Source organism: Lissotriton vulgaris, chromosome 11, assembly GCF_964263255.1.
Source record: "Lissotriton vulgaris chromosome 11, aLisVul1.2, whole genome shotgun sequence".
NCBI lineage: Eukaryota > Metazoa > Chordata > Amphibia > Caudata > Salamandridae > Lissotriton > Lissotriton vulgaris.
Window position 1 is genome coordinate 277427046 of NC_141699.1, and position 20033 is coordinate 277447078.

Here is a 20033-nt window from a genome sequence, read left to right on the forward strand (position 1 = left end):
TCTATTCTCGCCCACACATGCTTCATTCCAGACTTGACATATTCCTCTGCCCTGCACATCTCCAGCCTTATATCACGCATGCTATGTATTTGGGAAAAACAATATCTGACCACAGCCCTCTGGAGATAACGCTTGCATGGTGTCACATACCTACCCCATTCCCACTTGGAGAATGCAGCTGTGCCTACTCCAGGTGTTGTCTTCAGGGAGATCATGGTTACGACCATTGACAACTTCTTCTCTGATAACTCGGGGACCGCCTCCTTTCCCTTGGTGGAGTGAGATGCCTTCAAATTGGTAATACAGGGTACGGCGATCAACACCACGGTAGGTGCCAGGAAGGAGGTTCTCATGGAGCTTGTGAGCCTGGAGGCCACCTTGCGATCCTTGGAGAGGGGGTAGCGGAGAATGTTGAAAATGCAGCCCAACTGCAGTAGGCCAGAAAAATCATGTGGAGTTGTTAGAACGACTATAAGTGATAAATTATAGGACATATACAAACTGAATGAATGAATGAATGAATGAATTTGGGATTTGTATAGCGCATGGCTGCCCGGAAGCGTCCCAGCGCTGTGATTGTAGACCAATAACTGAGGGTAGAAGCTGAGGGGGAAGAGAAAAGGTTATTGTGGGAAAAGGTGAGTTTTGAGAAGTTTTCGGAATTTCATATGATTAGGTTCAGACCGGAGTTGGATTGGGAGAGAGTTCCAGAGGGTTGCGGCAACCACCGAGAAACGGCGTCCACCAGTACGAGCTCTTTTAGTTCGGTGGACCTTGGCCAGGTTGCCTTGTGCTGACCGTAAGGGTCTGTTCGGGGTGTATGGGTAGAGCATAGATTTCAGCATTGGGGGTCCTTGGTTTTGCATAGCTCTATGGGTGGTACAAAGGGACTTGAATTTGACCCTTTCGCGTATCGGCAGCCAGTGCAGTGTCTTAAGGGCAGGTTTGGCTGAAACTCTACGGGGGGTGCCAGTGAGTATCCTTGCGGCGGCATTTTGTGTTCGCTGCAGGACATTGAGCGTGGCTTCAGGGGCACCCAAAAAAAGGGCATTGCAATAGTCCAGTCTTGATAATATTAGACCTTGCATAAGCATTTTCTGGAAGGTTGCGGGAAGTAGTGGCAGAATCTTCCTGGTAGATCGGAGTAGACCAACACAGGTGCCGGCTGTTTTTTTGGCTTGTGTTGTCATGGAAAGATTCTGTTCCAGCCAGAAGCCTAGACTCTTGATTTCAGTTTTAGGCTGGGGAAAGGGTCCTAGGCATGAAGGCCACATAGCAGTGGGGAGGGATGGTGGTTGGTGTCCCAAGAGCATAAGCTCGGTTTTTGAACCATTGAGCTTGAGCCTTGAGTTAGACATCCAGGCATGTATACTGAAGCAGATAAATCAGGCACATTGCTTGCGCAAATGATGTGACCGGGCCCATCCTCCGTGCCGATCCTAAAGATCACTACAACTAATGGGCGAGCCAAAGTGTCACAGTGAGGAATCAACAAGGCGTTTTGTGATTTGTATTCAGTTCTATATTCTGCCTCGCCTCCCCCCTGACACAGTGGAGCTCTAAGTTGGCAGAGTATGCTCAGACGTGAGTCCCTTGCTCACTTTGCCACTGGATTCAAGATAGCCTGACTGATGAGGATTATGAATCCGAAACCGGTCCTCAGAAGCTTGTTTCCGGTCCAGGGAAGACATGGCTTGGCAGTTTGGGCTGGACTGTTCCCATGAAACCCAGTAAGCCTCCCGCTGAGCTATTTGGTATAGGCCATAGTCACTGTTAAATACAGAATACTGAGCAAGATCTCAGCCTGGCGATTGTTCCCACTGTTACCACAATTGATACACATGTAGTTTATATTATAATTAGTCTATGCAGATGATATGATGCTGTATTTTAAAGATCTCTGGAAGGATCAGACAGATTGTGGCCCAATTGCTCTCCATCTTTGGTAAATTGTCTGGTTTACGTATAAACCCAGATAAATCTTGTGTCTACTCCTTTGCTGTTATGTACAGAGTGCCAACATTCCAGGTGGGAGACGTGCAGATACCAATGGCCCCACAGACCTTCCCGTATCTTGGAATCCAGGTTTACAGAGAGGCTCCAGAACTGTTGGAAGGTAAACAGATTTGCATGGTGACAGCACTCAAAACGCAGGTGGCCTTCTGGATTACCTTCCCCCGCTCTATGGCTGGTCGCCTTGCTCTGTCATAAATGGGGATGTTGCCATGCCTACTGGACCATTTTGTGAACCTTCTTATTATCATACCTCCATAGGTGTACAAACTACTAAATACTATCCTTATAGACCTGGTGTGGGGAGATGGAGGCCGCAGTGTCAGCCTTGTGAAGTTGCTGTTGCCCTCGGATAGGGGTGGGATGGGAGCCCCCGATTTTAAAGCCTATTGTATAACTGGTTAACTATAATGATTGTCCTATTAGTTAGCAGGGCACAATTTGACAGTAATATATTATACTACAGCTCAAGTCAGCCAAGGTCAGCCACACAGATTACTCTGTCCCCCATGAAATGCACTGGTACATGTAGACTCATTGTTATGCACAGTCTCAGCATACTGGAAGATGGGAAAGAAATAAATAGCAATAGAAGCGTCCTATGCACCGAATATACCACTCTGTGGGTTACCTACGTCCTCCAGTGCACTGAGAGCGTGCAGGCTCGGCCCCTTGGAACAGGCGGGAGTAACGACGTGGAGAAGTGTGGCTCACTGGTTAGAGCAGGCAGACCCTGAAGCAGAGGTCAGACCCGGGACCAGGGTTCGATTCCCGACGCGGCAGGGTGTTGAGCTCATATGTCCACGGACTCGATAATTCTCGCTTCGGTGCCTGACCTAATCATGGGTTCACACTCTGCAACTCTGGGCATTAAGCTTGCTTAATCTCCACAACGGCCCCCCGCGGCGGGATGCCTGGCTTTCACCTTGGGGATGCCCTGTAGGGGCTATCTCACAGGGAAAAACCAGGACGGGTTCCCAAGGCAAGCGCGGAGATACCCCTTCGGGGGTCGATTCTGGCGCTATATAAGAAATGTAATAATAATAATAATAATAATAATAATAACGACAGTGGGTGCGCTATTTGAAGATAGCATATTAATGACACATGATTTTGTTCATGGGCTATCTGCAACCTTGTTCTTAACGCATACAGGTATAATATGTATGTTCGCAAATATTGGGCAGCAGATGGTAAGGAGCCTGCGGCTCATGGGTTCCTACGAGCATTCCACACTATGGGTCATGGGCTCCAACTAGTAGGCATGCTCTATCGGGGTCATCTAATGCCACCACTCACAACACTAGAACGCAAATCAATGGAAGGTGGACCTAACCAGGGAACTCTCGGACAAGGAATGGGTTGGTGTAATAGAATACCCATAGAAAATCTAAACAAAAGGGGATGATGGACGGAGCGTTTGAGCAAATCTAACACTCACCCCTAGTCAACTGATCTGGGTTTAATCCACAACCAATCTTTAGCTCACTCAGCCACCCCAGTTCAGACATGGTCATATGCAAATCAGTCTGACCCTGTGCCTCATGGGAACAGTCCAGCCCGAATTGCCAAGCCATGTCTTCCCTGGACCGGAAACAAGCATCCTGGGACCGGTTTCGGATTCATAATCCTCATCAGCCAGGCTATCTTGAATCCAGTGGCCAAGTGAGCAAGGGACTCACGTCTGAGCATACCCTGCCAATTTAGGGCGAACAAAGCGAAACAAAAGGGGATGATGGACGGAGCGTTTGAGCAAATCAAAAACTCACCCCCAGTCAACTGATCTGGGTTTAATTAATCCACCACCATTCTTTAGCTCACTCAGCCACCCCAGTTCAGACATGGCCATATGCAAATCAGTCTGACCCTGTGCCTCATGGGAACAGTCCAGCCCGAACTGCCATGTTTTCCCTGGACCGGAAACAAGCATCCTGGGACAGATTTCGGATTCATAAGCCTCATCAGCCAGGCTATCTTGAATCCAGTGGCCAAGTGAGCAAGGGACTCACGTCTGAGCATACCCTGCCAATTTAGGGCAAACAAAGCGAAACAAAAGGGGATGATAGTCCGAGCGTTTGAGCAAATCAAACACTCACCCCAAGTCAACTGATCTGGGTTGAATCAACCACCATTCTTTAGCTCACTCAGCCACCCCAGTTCAGACATGGCCATATGCAAATCAGTCTGACCCTGTGTCTCATGGGAACAGTCCAGCCCGAACTGCCAAGCCATGTCTTCCCTGGACCGGAAACAAGCATCCTGGGACCGGTTTCGTATCATAATCCTCATCAGCCAGGCTATATTGAATCCAGTGGCCAAGTGAGCAAGGGACTCACGTCTGAGCATACCCATAGAAAATCTCCCACAATTCAAGAATCAAATGTATTACATTTTCAATATTACATTGTGCATACTTGACGCCGCATAGACTCCATCGAATGTTTCCTGCGGCATCCTCATAGCGTTTCCATTGCCGTGCCCAATGGGCCGAATTGCTGCACATGTTGTGGGCTTGCCCCAGTGTGTCCAGTCACTGGGAGGGAACTACACAGACACTGGTGGAACTGACGGACTGCACCAATGGGATAGCCCTACACAGTGTATACTGGGATTGCTTTCTAGACCCAGGGGCTAAAACTTAGTGACTCGTTCACAAACATGGCACTGATATTAACTAAAAGATCACTTAAAAAACGTTGGAAATGCCATGACCACTAGGGTAGAAGAATGATGGATGAGGTGCAACGATGGAGACTTGCTAAAAGCGAGGCCCTAAAACGGGAAAATATAGCGACCTGCATAAGACACCCATTTCAATGGAATGAGATCTACTACTTGAGAAATATGTGAAGTATATTATGAATTTTAATTAATGACATTTTGAGTTTTCTCGTACATTTATACCTATTTTTACATTTTTGTCAAATAAGTGCACTAAAGGTTTTATGAATGCTTTTTTTACTTTTCTTTTTTATCATATAGTGTAATGGTTTTAAAAAGACTAAACACTAGAGTAAAAACTTGAACTTGAACTATTACTTGAGAGCTTAAAAGAGCAGGAGCTGGAGCCCCGAGGGGAGGAGTCCCAAGGAAAGGGGACTAGAGCATGGGCGGTTCATGGAGGTTGATCCTGGACCGAGGACCGCTTTGCGCACGTTACAACCGTCCACCCCATTGCTGTGTGTACTAGAAGCACAGCAGGTGTGTTTGTTTCTTCTCCTGCACCTTTGCTGAGGCTTCCACCCCTCCCCTACAGGCTTCATTAGCCTCGTCCACAGGCTGGCAGCAGCAGAGCATGTGATGAGAGAGAGACGCCGGGCCGGGAGCGCGCGCCGAGGGAGCGTGCTTTTATTTCTGTCCTTCCTGGAGAGCTCTGAGGAGAGCGGAGGTTGAGACATCTGACGGGAGAGAGAGTGAGAGGGGCCGAGGATGGATGGACGTATCTCAGAGGAGCTGCGGGCAGAGAGGGTGAGACGGGCCACCTCCGGGGGATAGGGAAGGAGAGCAGAGGAGTGAGGAACTCTCATGTGTGTGTGTGTGTGTGTGGTAGTAGGGGGGTTGGGGGGTGGGGGGAGAGGGGGAAAGGGGGTGTTACAGCAAGGGGCAACACCTTTAGCTAATCTTGGGTTTGACAGGTAAAGGGGGGTGAGGCGAGTGTTATATCTCAGGGGTCTGGTGACAGAGGACGCTGTGCGTTGACGTCGCTGGTTGACGGTACTGGGACAGATGGGTAAGGCACAGATAAAGGCGAGGAGAAGGAGGCATGTCAGGATGTAGTCACGTGGAGGATAACTGAGGTGTTGAGAATAAGGCATTGCGCAACCTGTTAAGCCGCTACTGCTCATATCTGTATAACCAAATTCCCCGAGGGCTGACCCAGTCTTTTATTTTTCTGAAGTTGATTAAAAAAAATACCTCTGAGTATATTAATGTGATGTATGTTATGCACTCGCTATTGAACGGTGGTAGCACCTGCTATAAAATAAGTATGGTGGCTGGGAGGGGCAATTACAGAATCCCACCCCCACACTATAGCTGGCTCGTACCCTGCGTTATGCCTCTGCACAGTGGGACGGAAGGTGCGAGTGTAGGGAGGGTCTGAAGACTGATAGAAAGGAAGGCGGGGACATCTTTGCAGTCTGAGGACTAGAAAGAGAAAACAGAGGGGGACATGAGTGATACTTCAGACGGGGGGAGGGTGTGCACCTGTCTGTAACACGAGACCCGGAAAGCGGACAGAGGCTATTTGCACACTGGACCCCGCGCCCACTTCTCTCGCCCCAGCCAGTCGCCTTACGCACTGTTTAATTTGGATCTACACGGATTCTTATATAGGAAGGTACTGCACACGATTCACAAAACTGCGTGCAGGCACATCCGTGTGTGAAAGGTGTTATGCCCACCACACTGTCTAAACAACATACAGTTACATCTTGGAAAAGCCCTGGATGGGTGTGCAGAAGTGGGCACACGGGAAGCACTGCAGAAATAGCTAATGACATTTCGGTGAACTTTTTGGGCTGTGCACAAGATGTTGAAAATTCATATCCTAAATTGCGGACGAAGTCCACCAATCTGTGCAACGTTGATAAAATGTTTCCAACAAAGGGGTGGCACGTCACACTTATTCACTAAATGATTAAAAGAGCTGGAAGTCGAAGTAGTGTAGCAACTACGGCATTTGCGCAACTCGAAATATTGGTAAGGTATTCCAATACTATACACTAGCACACAAAGTTTAATATAAACGTGTGTTTGTGTCACACAACTTGAATTATCATTTCACCACACTTCCAAAAGTGCAGAAATTGGCGACATCTCGCCTTCTTTGGGAAGCTATTTTAAACCCCCTGCAGGCGCCAAAAGATACAAGTTTCAGACTCAACTTAAGAGGATGATGTAGAGAGCCACCCGGTCTCTATGCCACCAATGTATCCAGTCCACCCCTATGGCTGAGCTTGGCCCGAGGGTATAACTAAATGGTTCTGGGGTCGCTCGTGACCTCACACCAGAACAGACTCTGAGTATGTATCCTCATTTAGGAGCATGTCAGGGCCCTGCATGCTTACTTGACTACGCACGCTACACTGGCGACAAGGGAGAAATGACTCCTGGCATCAGCCTGCCAGCGCCCTCACTCCAACGCTGCTGCAGATCGGAGACTGCTCACCAGCCGCAGCTCACGTTTTCAGTGACCTCAACAGACCCGCCTGCTCTGCCTGCTGCTGGTCTCCTGACATCCCATTTCCGTTCCACGCCAGGTTATGGAAACTCACACGCACCTGCATGGTTCTTGATCAATGCAAGGAGATTTAAGCACAAACCTTCCAGGGATGCAAGTCAGTCGCCCTATTAAGGTCAGCGTCACAAGCTCTCACCGCACTCGCAGGACAAAATTCGATGTCACTAAAGGCTGGAAAGGTACTTTACTGGAATGCCGCATTGCAGAGGTCTTGGAAATGGTGTTCTTTGTGAGGCAAATCAACAATTCCCATGCAGATGACATGCTGAAGGAATTCTCCAAACTGTTCCAAGGCCTGGGGAAGCTTAAAGATCACAAAGTCACCCTACACATTGACAAGGCCCTTCAGCCCACGGCACTCAGACATCAGAGTGTCCCATTTCATCTCCATCTACTAGTGGAGAAGGAACTGCAGGAACTAGAGACCTAAAGGGTGATTGAGAGGGTGATGGGCTCCACTCCATGGGTACCTCCACTGGTCATTGCATCGAAACCAAAGCAGCCAGGAGCTCTACGACTCTGCGTGGATATTAGACTGCTGAACTAAGCCATCTGGAGGGAAAGACACGTGACATCAACCATGGATGACATTGTTGTGGACCTAAACAGCGCTCAATGATTCTTGAAGCTAGATCTCAATTCAGGGAACCATCAGTTGAAGGTAACACTTGAAAGTCGCTACATTACGACATTCTCCACGCACGTGGGTCTCCGGCGGTACCCCCGGCTCAGCTTCGGCATCTCCTTTGCGGCAGAGGTGTTTCAGAACGCCATCAAGGAAACACTCTCCTGGCTGATAGGTGTGATAAACCTGAGCAAAGATATCCTCATCTACTCTCAGAGCCTGGAGGAGTACCATGCCTTATGCCAGCCACACTCCAGCGCTTGGCAGACTCCGGCCTTACCCTACACCAAAAGAAAAAATGCTCTTTATATCAGAACTCAATTGACTTCTTCAGATATGTGTTCCCCCGAGATGGACTCAAAGTCGACCCGAGGAAGGCAGAGGCAATACGCAATGCACCAATACCACAAAACCCAATGGAGGTACCATATTCCTAGCGATGGTGACATACTGTGGGAGGTTCATACTGGGCCTAGCCACTCTATCATAGCCCCTGAATCAACTAACAAAAACAGGTGTGCCATGGCGGTCGGGTCCCAAGGAAGAGAGTTTGTTTCGGAGCATAAAGGAAGCACTGTTAGATTAGGCCACTATGGCCTACTTCCATACACAATGCATGACCGAGCTAGTTATGGATTCCAGCCTGGTAGGACTCAGAGATGTCCTTCCGCAGGAAGATGCAGAAGGGGAATGCGTTCCTGTGGCCTGCGCGAGCCAGGCATTATCACCGACGGAGTATCGCTATGCCCAGGTAGAACGCGAGTCCCTCTCTACCTGATGGGCGTGTCAACATGTCCACTTCTACCTGTGTGGCCACCGTGTCAGAGTAGTGACAGATCAGAAGCAACTCCTACCACTATTCACTGGGTCATCCCGCTTTGCACACCCACGGATAGAGAGGTGGGCCATCTAGCTGCAAGCGTATGCCTTCCAACTGCTTTATAGACACGATGCCAACAACCCCATTGACTTCCTGTCATGCCACCCCTCACAAAACATTCCCAGCGGGCAAGCCCAGGATGAAGAACTCAACAAAGTGCTTTGTGAACATGATTGAAGCCAGTGCATGCCCATTCGCGGTCACCCGAAAAGACATACGAGAGGCCACGGAGGCGGATGACACCCTCTTGAAGGAAAAGAGGTCCTGGCGTGGAGGCAATGGCACCATTTCCTTGAAGTATCCGGGTCCATGGTAGCAGAAGAGCAGAACATGCATCGCTAGCTCTGAAAGGTATGACAAAGCTGAGAGTGAGTGGTTCCGACCTGGTGTTGCGAGGGCAGAGAATTGTCATCCCAAAACTTCTCCAGGGCAGATGGTCACCCTCACCCATCAAGGACACCAAGGGGCCACAAAGACCAAGGCAAGGCTGAGAGCGAAGATCTGAAGAAGACCTTTTCATTACTCGGTCTGCCAGAGGAGGTGAAGTCTGATAATGGGACCCCCTTCCAGGGATAAGAATTTCAGGTTTTTCTCACACAGTGAAGGATCCAACATCAAAACATTATCCCCCAGTGGCCGCAAACTAACAGGGAGGTAGAAAGGTTCATGAGGACATTGAACAGAACCCTCAGAATCGCGGTTGACCAGCATTAGAATGTCGTAGTCTGTCTCCAACAATATCTCCAAGCATACCGACAGACCCCCGCATTCCACCACAGGGTGAGCCCCAGCAACCTTACTATTCAAACAATCAACTCGCAATGTCATCCCCAAAGACTTGGAGTGGGTGCCACCAAGTACAGATGTTGAAAGGACTCAACAGAAGTGGCAGACGACCAATGACAAGGCTAGCAGATGTCGGCACACCAAGATTCCAACTCTGCAGGTGGGAGCATGAGTTGTGCTCAAAGATGGCCTCCAGGGGTGGAAGTTCAGGACACCCTATGAACCAGATGTGTGGACTGTCGTGCAGGTCAACACTACCATTATAATAACCGCAAAGCACGGAAGGCAGACGGTCATAAGGAAAGAATCCTGGTTCTAGGAGATATCACAAGACACTGCCTCTGCTAGCCCCCTGGAGGGACGATGAAAGCAGCCTGGTAGATGAGAAATGCATACCGGACATGGCTGAAGGTGGAGACGTTTTGTTCCCTCCCCTCCCCAACCAACAGAGGCAGGTGACAGGTTGATGTCAGCTGAGTAGTCCCAGGCGAATCCGTTGGTGCCTCCCCCTGGTGCCCCAGGTGAAGATCCGCAGCGGACAAGAACCAGGTGCAGTGTCAAGAAGCCAACGGTACCAACTGCGCTTGAATCCGGCACCCAGTAAGAAACTGAGAGACCTTATGTGTTGATATAGTTATGTGTATTGTTCTGTTTTTTCTTTTGACCAAAAGATGGGAGGGATGTAGAGAGCCAACCAGCGTCGGATTGGTAATGCGGGCACTCGGGCAATGCCCGAGGGGCCGGTGTCCAGTTCCATCTGGGGGCTGCTTTTTTGAGCAGACTGGGGGGCCGATTTGGGTGGTGTTGCTGTTGTTAGGGTTCAACCATCAGCCCAGTGGGTGTCTGAATGGCCTTTCTGGAGGAAGATGGGCTTCCATTGCCTCCCTTTTATCAAAGGGCAGAGGTGTCATTCCCTTTCTCTCGCTGGGCCGGCCCATTCATGTATGTATATGGAGCGGGGCAGGGGGCCCGAGCTAAAGTGGCCTCACTTGTTTCAAGTGTGTTTCACCAGTGTAAACTAATCTGTGCATTTTTTTTACCCCCTCCCCAATTTTTTTAATACAATTTCGCCGAAGGCAATATGCAAATGTAAACTACTTTTTTTAGAGTGCCCGGGCCGATTTTTAATCCCAATCCAACTCTGGAGCCAACTTGCCTGTACGCCCCCAATATATCCACTGCACCGCTCGGTCCGGGTTCGGCCCGAGGGTATAAAAGAAGGGGTCTGGGGTCGGTCGTGACCTCACACCAGAACAGACTCCGAGTGTCCATGTGTCCTCATTTATGAGCGTGGCAGGGCCCTGCATGCTTACCTTACCATGCACTATACAGATAGTGGAGCAATTTAGAGAAAAAAGGCAGAAAGCACATTATGTCTGTGGAAAGCACCTCAGGCCAGGAGAAAACACGTAAAGCCAGTGAAAGCACGTCAGGCCAGTGGAAAGCACGTAAGACACTTTGCCAGTCTCCAAAAGTTATTCCAGAAGTTGCAGGAATTACCCAGCGGTATTAAAAGTGAAACAACCTGTGCTCCCAACAGACAAAGGCACTGGATGCTAGTCCTGGAATGAAAGCTGGGTCGCAAAAGAATACGTGTCTCTCTCCTGGTCGTACAGCCACGGCCTGGCTCATGTTATTCCACAGATAGAGTTTCACCCCAATGGACTGTAAGGGACCATCTAAAGAGCCCATGTGGTACAATTATGAGAATACACTGATGTTGGCATTGGTGCCCCTGAATGACTAGTAATCCTCCTATGTATGTATGTATGTATAGGCATTTATATAGCGCACTACTTACCCGGAGGGTCCCAAGGCGCTTCGACCGCTGCGAAACCCTTCCTGGCTTCCCTGAGAGATCCCTTAATGGGTATCTCCAGGGTGAGACCAGGCATCCCCGGCGGTCTGGTGGGGCCGTTAGTGAAGATGAGGCAAGCTAATGCCCAGAGTTGCCGAGTGTGATCGCTGATCAGAGTGGGCACCGAGGCGAGAGAATTATCGAGTCCACTGACCCTGGTCCAGAAACCTGCCGCGCCGGGAATCGAACCCTGGTCCCGGGCCGTCCTCTGCTCTCGGGTCTGCCGCCTCTAACCAGTACCAAACTTTTGAATAATTAAAGATTTTCTGAAAAAGAAAATTGTCAATTGAAAGTCAGATTGAAGTTAAATTAAAACGTGAATAAAACTTAAACTATTTTCTTTCTTCAGTTTCATTCGAGGCACTGTATTCTTTCATGCAAAAAACGAATGCACTGCTGCCATCCTGTGGCCATTTGTGAGAAACAAATCCTTCCAATTTCCAGGGCTTTATTAACAAGCATTTGCAATGCAATAGATCTCGCATTAGTAAAAGTTTGAGCTTTTGGCATTGTGAATGAGATTGGTTTTTATTTTTTGTATTTGTACGTACATTAACACATAAACAAAAATGCGTACTCACAAAGACACATACAGAGATGCAATTACAAAAACGCAAACACACACACGAAAGCAAAGACGCACATATAGTGACAGACATACACACAGAGACCGACATGCAGACACAGAGAAACAGATATGCACACATACAGACACAGATATATAGAAGCACATGCACACACAAACACAGATGCACACACAGAGACAAACGCACTTACAAAGACAGATGCACACACAGACACCAAACAGAAATATATGTACACACAAAAACAAGTACTCCGTCATTAAGACATAGACATACACACACCAAGACAGAAAAACTCACTTAGACAGAGAGCCAAGACAAAGTTGCACATACAGGCAAAAACACACACACATAGAAACAGACACACAGAGACAGAGATGCACACACAGAGACAGAAACACAAACAGAAACTGAGATGCACAAACAGAGATACACTTAGACACAGATACACAGACAGAGACGCACATAAAATAGGCGCATAGTAAATGCAGGCACAAAGATGCATATACAGAGACAAAACCAAATATAAAGACAGGCTTGAACAAACAGACTTGCACATAAAGAGACGCATATACAGAGACGCACATACAGAGACAGACATGCAGAGATAAAAAGTAAAGACAGAGTTACACATATAGAACGAGCTGTACACACAAAGACAGTGATGCACATATAGAGACAAAAGATCCTTTAGTGTCTAACAATGTGCAACTAAAGGAATTGTTAAAATATGAGCTGGGTATTTAATTATTAAATCCACAAATCGATGATGCAGAACCCAATTGTAATTGTGGAATATGGTCAATGACTGGCAGAGCTCACAGGCATATTGCAAACTGAATGAATTCTGCACCAGTCTAATTAATATTTTAATTACATTATTATACTGCAGGCGCAACAAGTTTGGAATAAGATTACAGTTTCCTGGTTTTTGTTTTAGGTGGAAACCATGGAGATACACAAAAAATTAAGTTCAGAATTCTGGATCAACTGCACGTAACGTGCTGAAAAGAACACATTTTATTTGATCACCCTTATTGAGTTATGAGGAAAAATTGCTGCTGTTAGAAGCTAGATACCTCGGTTCTAATCCGAGCTTCAACACTTCACCAATCATGTCATTATATGCAAATGCAACACAAAAAGATGATGAACGTAATGTTGAACATTGTCAAACATTCACCCCCAGTCACAGAATTAGGTTTAATCCGTCGTTAATTTGCTCAATACACTATTCCAGTTTGGACCTAGCCATATGTAAATTAGCCTTGACCCTGTACCCTATAGGAACAGTTCATCCCAAACTGCCAGGCCAGGTACTCCCTAGACCGGAAAACAAGCATTCTCTGACTGGTTTATACGCAAATGACAATCTGAGTGTCTACATAAGTATACCATGTAATACAAATGTGTAAAACATGTACACAAATGTACAATATTGCACTTGACGCGAGCGACTGGAATCAACAAACAACTCCCTATTGCCGTACTCCTGACCTATGTCCATGCTGTATTCAGTGGAAGTCGAAATGGCCACAAACACCAGGCAAATCGGGCCATTTGAGAGTATTCTTAACCTTCTCCAGTAAATACTGATCAATTTGAATATCTTCTGGGCGAAAACGTGCAAAAATATGTAATGCTGGTGAGTGCAGTGTTCTTACTCAATGCCAGTGACCAGGAAGACAGACTCAAAGCATGCCTCCCTCACTCAGCAAACCAATGCAAAGAGTGGGTAGTGTGTCTTACTTTTCTCACGTGTGACAGCGACCACAGATCTCTCCTGCCGCCCAAAGAGAAGGAGGCTAGGATGACTGAGTCTGTGAAGTAGATGGCGTCCACAGCTCTCTCCGTGGAGCAGGGAATGTAGGATGTCCCCCTCCAACCTCTCTAACCAGGTGGGGAAAGTAGGGCATCCTCTACTCTCCCCCAGGTCGAGGTGGAGTAAGAGTGTAAAGTTTACTAGAGAGGCAGTGTAGGGTGAATTGCCTGTGGTGCCCCTGCTAGCTGAGGCCAGTAGGGCAGGTTTCCACCAGTCCTTGCACAGACACCTTCCACTACATTCTCCTGTATAGAGGAAGAATAGGGCACAGCTACTGCTCTCACTAGCTCAGCCATCTTTCATTCACCGGAACCGATCTGGGGGATGGTGGAGAGAGCGGAAGGGTTGTGCTGACATGGCTCACTTTGCATCCAGATCCACTTTTCAAAGCAACGACAGTCTAGCGCCTAGAGTGGATTACCACAGCGAGCTAGATTCAAGGCAACACAGGTGTCCTGTATCCCCGTTTCTTAAAATGCACAATCACACCACCCGTTAAGCCGCGCTGCACAAACAATGAATGCATTAAATGAGCTCGACAGCTCTCCGTGCTTGTGCATTTTTACAAAAGGACGGAAAACAATCTACTTTCCGGCCTGTGTGTCATTTTAAACAAGCATTTACAATGCAATGGTTTCGCCTTTGGAAAAGTTAGAGCTATTAGCATTGCTCATGACATTTCTTTTTTTTTTTACTTATAAATAAATGGCATTGTTATTTACATTGCCAACAGCTCTCTCAGCCCACACAGCTCTCTCAGCCCACACAGCTCTCTCAGCCCTCACAGCCCACACAGCTCTCACAGCCCACACAGCCCACACAGCTCTCACGGCCCACACAGCTCTCACAGCCCACACAGCTCTCACAGCCCACACAGCTCTCACAGCTCACACACAATGCAACGGTTTCGCCTTTGACAAAGTTAGAGCTATTGGCATTTTAAATGACAAATTGTTTATTTATGTGTTGATTTTGAAAACAGATAAATAAATGGCATTGTCATTTACAATTTCAATAGCTTAATCTTTCACAAATGCGAGACCTATTGCATTTGCACCCACACACAGCCACACGCACACAGAGCCACACACACACAGACAGAGCATGCCCCCCGTACGTTCCTAAGAGAAGACCAAAACATGCTAGAGAAGTCTATAACATAACTGGTACTCGGTATTGGTAAGTGGTAACAAACCCAAATTCGAGGGTCAAAAGTAACTGAAGGCAGACAAATCACTGTTTTACTATGAATGTGTATAGTCGAAAAACACAGTGTGTAGTGAAATTTCAATGGTTAAGATGTGGTATAGAGAGGACTAGGCAGAATGGGGTGCACACAAACTAAAACAAAGGTGCTTATTAGGGAAAGGTTGTGTGTGAACACATGTACAAATGTGCACTACAATTAGTATAGGTGATAGCAAATAGCGCGCTGAAGAGCTCATGGGCGCCTATCAACTGTGGAGATAATGCGGAGCCGTAGGGCATGGGCACTCACTGGGTACGTCCACTCCTACAAAGTCGCTGGGAGGGGGAAACTCCTGTGTGCACAAACATAACTATGCATGTACAGTATAACAAATGGCACGTAGAAAAGGCACGTGGCTGTAGGGTGCGATCTGGAAAATGGCAAAGAGACAGTACATGGGCATGAACGCGGATAGGGAAACATGCAGTGGTGCAGTATGACGAATGACCCAGGGTAGAGGGAGCGTGAATGACGGAGACAGTAGCGGAGCAAGGAATAGAGATTGTGTGGAAACAGTAACAGCGCTGTTAAAATGCACATACATGTAATGACGGGTGGTGAAAGAATGTAATACTGGTGAGTCTGGTGTTGCGTACCTTGACAAACTGTAACAGCTAGAGACGGTCCGAGAAGGATATCTTTAAAATTAAAATAAAGCTCTGGGTGAAATAGCCGGTCGTGGCAGTTTCACTAAGCCATTCGTCTTCTGTGACCAATGAAGGGAATATATTCACTTGGTTGGACGGATATCCGCAGGACTGTGGAGGTAAACAAAAGCAAGTTATCAAAGACACTCGCTGCTCTGGTGTTAGTCTGTTGCACACGAGGCTGGCGCATTTAAAGGGATGGTGGTCCTGGCCCGGGGAAGATGCACTTGGCGGGCTTCGGCTAGTAACCTTTGCCTAGCCTTATTTTCCATTCCCAGACTCGCCGGCCTGCACATCTCGGCGTCCCTTCACGCTAGCAACCTCTGGCTACTGGGTTAATGTTTCGGCTGCAGCCAGGCCGAGCGGTGCTGATGCGCAATGGTCCTTTCAGACACGGGTGTACAACTCTCCCCCGTAAAAAGGAATTATCTTCTCTTCAGTGAGGCTGCCCCTGGCTGCGCCTTTCAAGGCCCAGACTGTAAGACATTGTGTCTCTTCCAAGGTCTTTTTGTAACTGTTGGTCAGTTTCAAAAGGTTTCTTTATCACTTTTCGAAGTATTCCATGTTGTGAATTGCACCTGTGTAAGAGGATGGCGGGGAGGGCGAGTTCCATTGCCGTATTCGGTGTACACACAAAGACACCCATCCCGGCCCCTCCCTCACATGTTGATGCCCAGTTTGTATCTAGCGCTTACAGGTGGTAGTCAGTTTCTAAGCACTCTCGGCTGTGACCGTAAAATGATTTGCAGCACAGGAAGTTATGCAGGTCCGTGGGACTCTTGTTGATGACCCCGTTGTTGGCATGCCAGCAGCAATCTGCAGGGCAGACTCAGATCTCTGCAGCAGGTGCATTGCCCCCCTCAGTAATGCCACCGCATTATGATGGCTGCCAGTCACTGCAGACTTTGTGCCCCTACGCCACCACAATCAGAAAAGCCATGTGTGGTCATCTGGGGGCTACCACTGCCCCTCACGAACTTCGGTGAAATAGCATACTTCCCAAGTGCCTTATCTCCTGCCTCAGTTAGCTCATCCCCACTGCCCAATCCCCGCCGGTGAGGTCATTTCCGCTGGCGCACCCTCTGTCACTTTGTAGGAACCTCTCCATGAAGCCTGTTCAGGCGCTGCCTGCCGCTGATTATCACCAGCTCGGGGCTAAATTTGTATTTTCTGGAGTTGCAGCAGGGCGATAACGCAGGCCCTGTTGAGCGGGGATCGGCCAGGGAGGAGTTTCCGCTCTATATTTATGCAGCGGGAGGAAAGGGTATTCTGTATTTTTTCCGGGGCCGGCTGAGATGCTGAGAAGCAGGTTTCAAAGCACAGTGTGCGGTGCCCTGATCGACAGCAGACCCCAGCGGGGGCCATTTACACCGATTAGGGATTTATTTGTTAAGGATCGGCCTCTGGCCGCCGCCCTGGCTTCACTCCCACGTTGCACATTAAATCTGGGCCAGTGTTTCCTTCACGTGCCAGCCTGGCGTGCGGGTGCAATCGGGTGGTTTCTCTGTAGGCTCTGGGCGCTGGTCTGCCAGGATATGGTGCGTGGTTGGCGCAGACGTGTGCGGCCCGCGGTGCTGTGCAGCTCATGGCGGACTCTTCCGTCAGCTCTATTGTTTTCTAGTAAATATAAAATGCGTAAACCACGGCTCTCGCTGCATTTGGCAGGCTTCTTGTTGGTGGGTTTCTTATTTTCTTGCACTTGGGGAGAACAGGGTCGCAGCTTCTGCCCCTGGCTTGCTGTTTAATAACTTTGCCCCTGCCTTTCCTTGGGAGCAGGAAGGCAGGGGTTACAAAGAAACCAACCAGGACTTTTACACCTCTGTTTCCCATGCCCTGTGGTTCTGCAAGCTATGAATTTTAGATTGAAGGCAGGCGAGGGGATACGGCTGGGGTGGGGGGGTGGGGGGGAGGTGGGGGGGGGAAAGGAACGGACAGTGGGAGAGGGGGGGCGGGAAAGGAACGCACTCACCTGGACTTCTTCCGGCGGCCGTGGTCGGCATGAAACGACTAAAAAAAACACCCCCCAAAAAAAAACGAAACTCCGCCCACCGCCCAATGACGATGCAAAAAGGGAGGAGAGGGAAAACATGCAGGAACGCCCACGAATCTGGTCCGGCCTTGACGGACAGATCCATCTTCCAATGGCTAGCCTCCATTTATGGAGCTAGCCAATGGAAGAAGGGGCGGATTCAAGTCCCCCATACTGAAAACTAAAGATTTCTCCTGGGGTCGGAGCTAAAGCTCCGTGCCCCAGGCAAAACCTAAAAAGGGAGTACGTCATCTAAGAAACTCTTCCGGCTGTTACGACTGCAAACCCTGTGCATGATGAAAGCGTGGGGGGGTTAGCAAAGAGTCCGAATTACGATTCTGTAACTGCAGAGGTGTGATGTGTAGTACAATGCTGTTTTCAGGCACCTATCTGTGAGGGTACGTTTATTGCTTACATACATGTGTAATTTACAAAAGGCAACTGTAAAAATCACACAAAAACACACGGTGATGCTAAGATGAAGACACATACGGGTCCCCAGAGTGCCATAAATCAATTCAAATCTGTAGCTCACTTTCTAAAGAGCAGGAGATGACAGCAGCACATTCAGGGCAGCCTCCAATGCCTGCAGGACACTCGCTGCTGCGGGGCATGCCAACAGCCGCAACATCACAAGGTGCTTGGCGCTTCCTCTGTCCTGAAGGGTGTCTGACAAGTGGCAGTGTCCATGCAGACGGGCACGGGCAATCAAGAGGGCGGGGTTAAGAGAGAGATTCTAGGTGAGAGATGATCCCATTCACAAGCCAACCAGCAGGCGGCACACGAGGCGAGAGGCCGTTTCTCACTCCCCATGACAGAAGCACAGATATTGCAGGAATATTCCTGCGAGCTTCGCGATAATGTCAAGGCTAGGTCCACGTTAGACCTGCCTACCCACCCGTGCGAGCAGACCGCAAACATCTGGATTCAGAGGGCTCTGTGAGAACATCACAAGAGGATCCGGAGGCAGAGATGGCAACAAAAAACGAGGGCAGAAATCGAAACTAGTGAAACAGAGGAGTGGGGGCGAGGGAGCCTGTCTGTGTCTAGGATGCGCTCATGCTCGTCCTAGACACTGGTGGGATTGGGTGGAGCATAGGTGGGACATGAGCCCGCCTTTGTCCATTTGCGTGCCTTATTTTTTTTTTAAAAGCACGCTAAAGCAAGTTGCGGGCCCCGAAAGCGAAACCACACGCACAAGCCTGTGGTCAGCGTTCTGAAGCCCGCACAAGAGGTCTTGCGCCTCGCGCGCAATGCTGCGCACTGCAACGCTAAGCATAAGACCTAAAAAGCGTTACTGTTTTGATTTTGCTATAACTTTTCATACCTACTTCAAATTTCCTTCCTTTTGTGTGATTTTACTAACTGGTTTCTTATCTTTCTAACTATTTGAGTTTGTAGTTGTGTTGTTTCTTATTTCTTAATTGTATAATTGTTTAGGTTTATTGTTGCACATGTTACACATTCAGCTTTGCTGCTGAGCAAGGCTACCAAGGGTTAGCTAAGGATTATTCACAAAAGGTAAATAACCTTTTAGAAGTCACATTTGGATTTTTAATAGTTGATTCCACTCCTTCACAGTTTTATTTATATAGTGCTTCATAGCCCTGACAGGTTGCCGAAGCGCTTTAGTTAGCATTTAGGCAGTGGTAGAAGAAGCCAAAGGGCTGCTAGATCGTGAAGGCTCGGCAGCCATTATCCTCCTAGATCTGCACTCAGCATTTATTCTGTAAATCATGACATTCTTGTTGATAGATTACAGAGTGCAGGAATCACAGGACTAGCTTTTTCCTGGTTTAAGTACTTCCTGGAAGACTGGTCTTTTCAGGTCTTTGACAGTTGATGTACTTCAGACACTTTCCCTTTAAAATGCGGATTACCTCATGGCTCGTCACTTAGCCCTACTCTTTTTTAGGTTGAGCATTCAAGACCTCTTGTATATACTTTAGTACATACGTATATTAGTATATACTTGTATGTACTTAGTGGGCTCTGGAAAACAGCCATAGGACTTGTTTGCTTCCGCTTAACCCCTCTGATGCGGCGCAAATATCCCTCCCCAGTGCTGCGCTGTCCATTGGAACTAGTGCTGAATGGACGTCCAATGGTCGTGCGCAGCACTGGGGAGGTAGTGCACGCGACGACCGTTGGACGTTCGCAGCACTGAAGGGGTTAAGGACCTTTTTTTCTGTTCAACTGCCTCTATTTAACTGTCTTAATAAAAAATGACCAGTAGAGGTCAGTAAAATACCAGAATTGCTTTCTGCTGAGGGACTTTCTTTTTTTAATTTTTCTGGC

At 48.2% G+C, this 20033-nt stretch overlaps 1 protein-coding gene across 1 annotated transcript in view; it reads left to right on the forward strand.

The window, feature by feature from the left end:
- Window positions 1-5305: 5305 nt before the first annotated feature.
- DTX1 (deltex E3 ubiquitin ligase 1) overlaps window positions 5306-20033 on the forward strand; it is a 448016-nt gene continuing 433288 nt past the window's right edge. The window contains exon 1 of the mRNA XM_086943241.1: window positions 5306-5481. The gene's annotated coding sequence lies outside the window, so the exon portion shown is untranslated. The remainder of the gene's footprint in view (window positions 5482-20033) is intronic.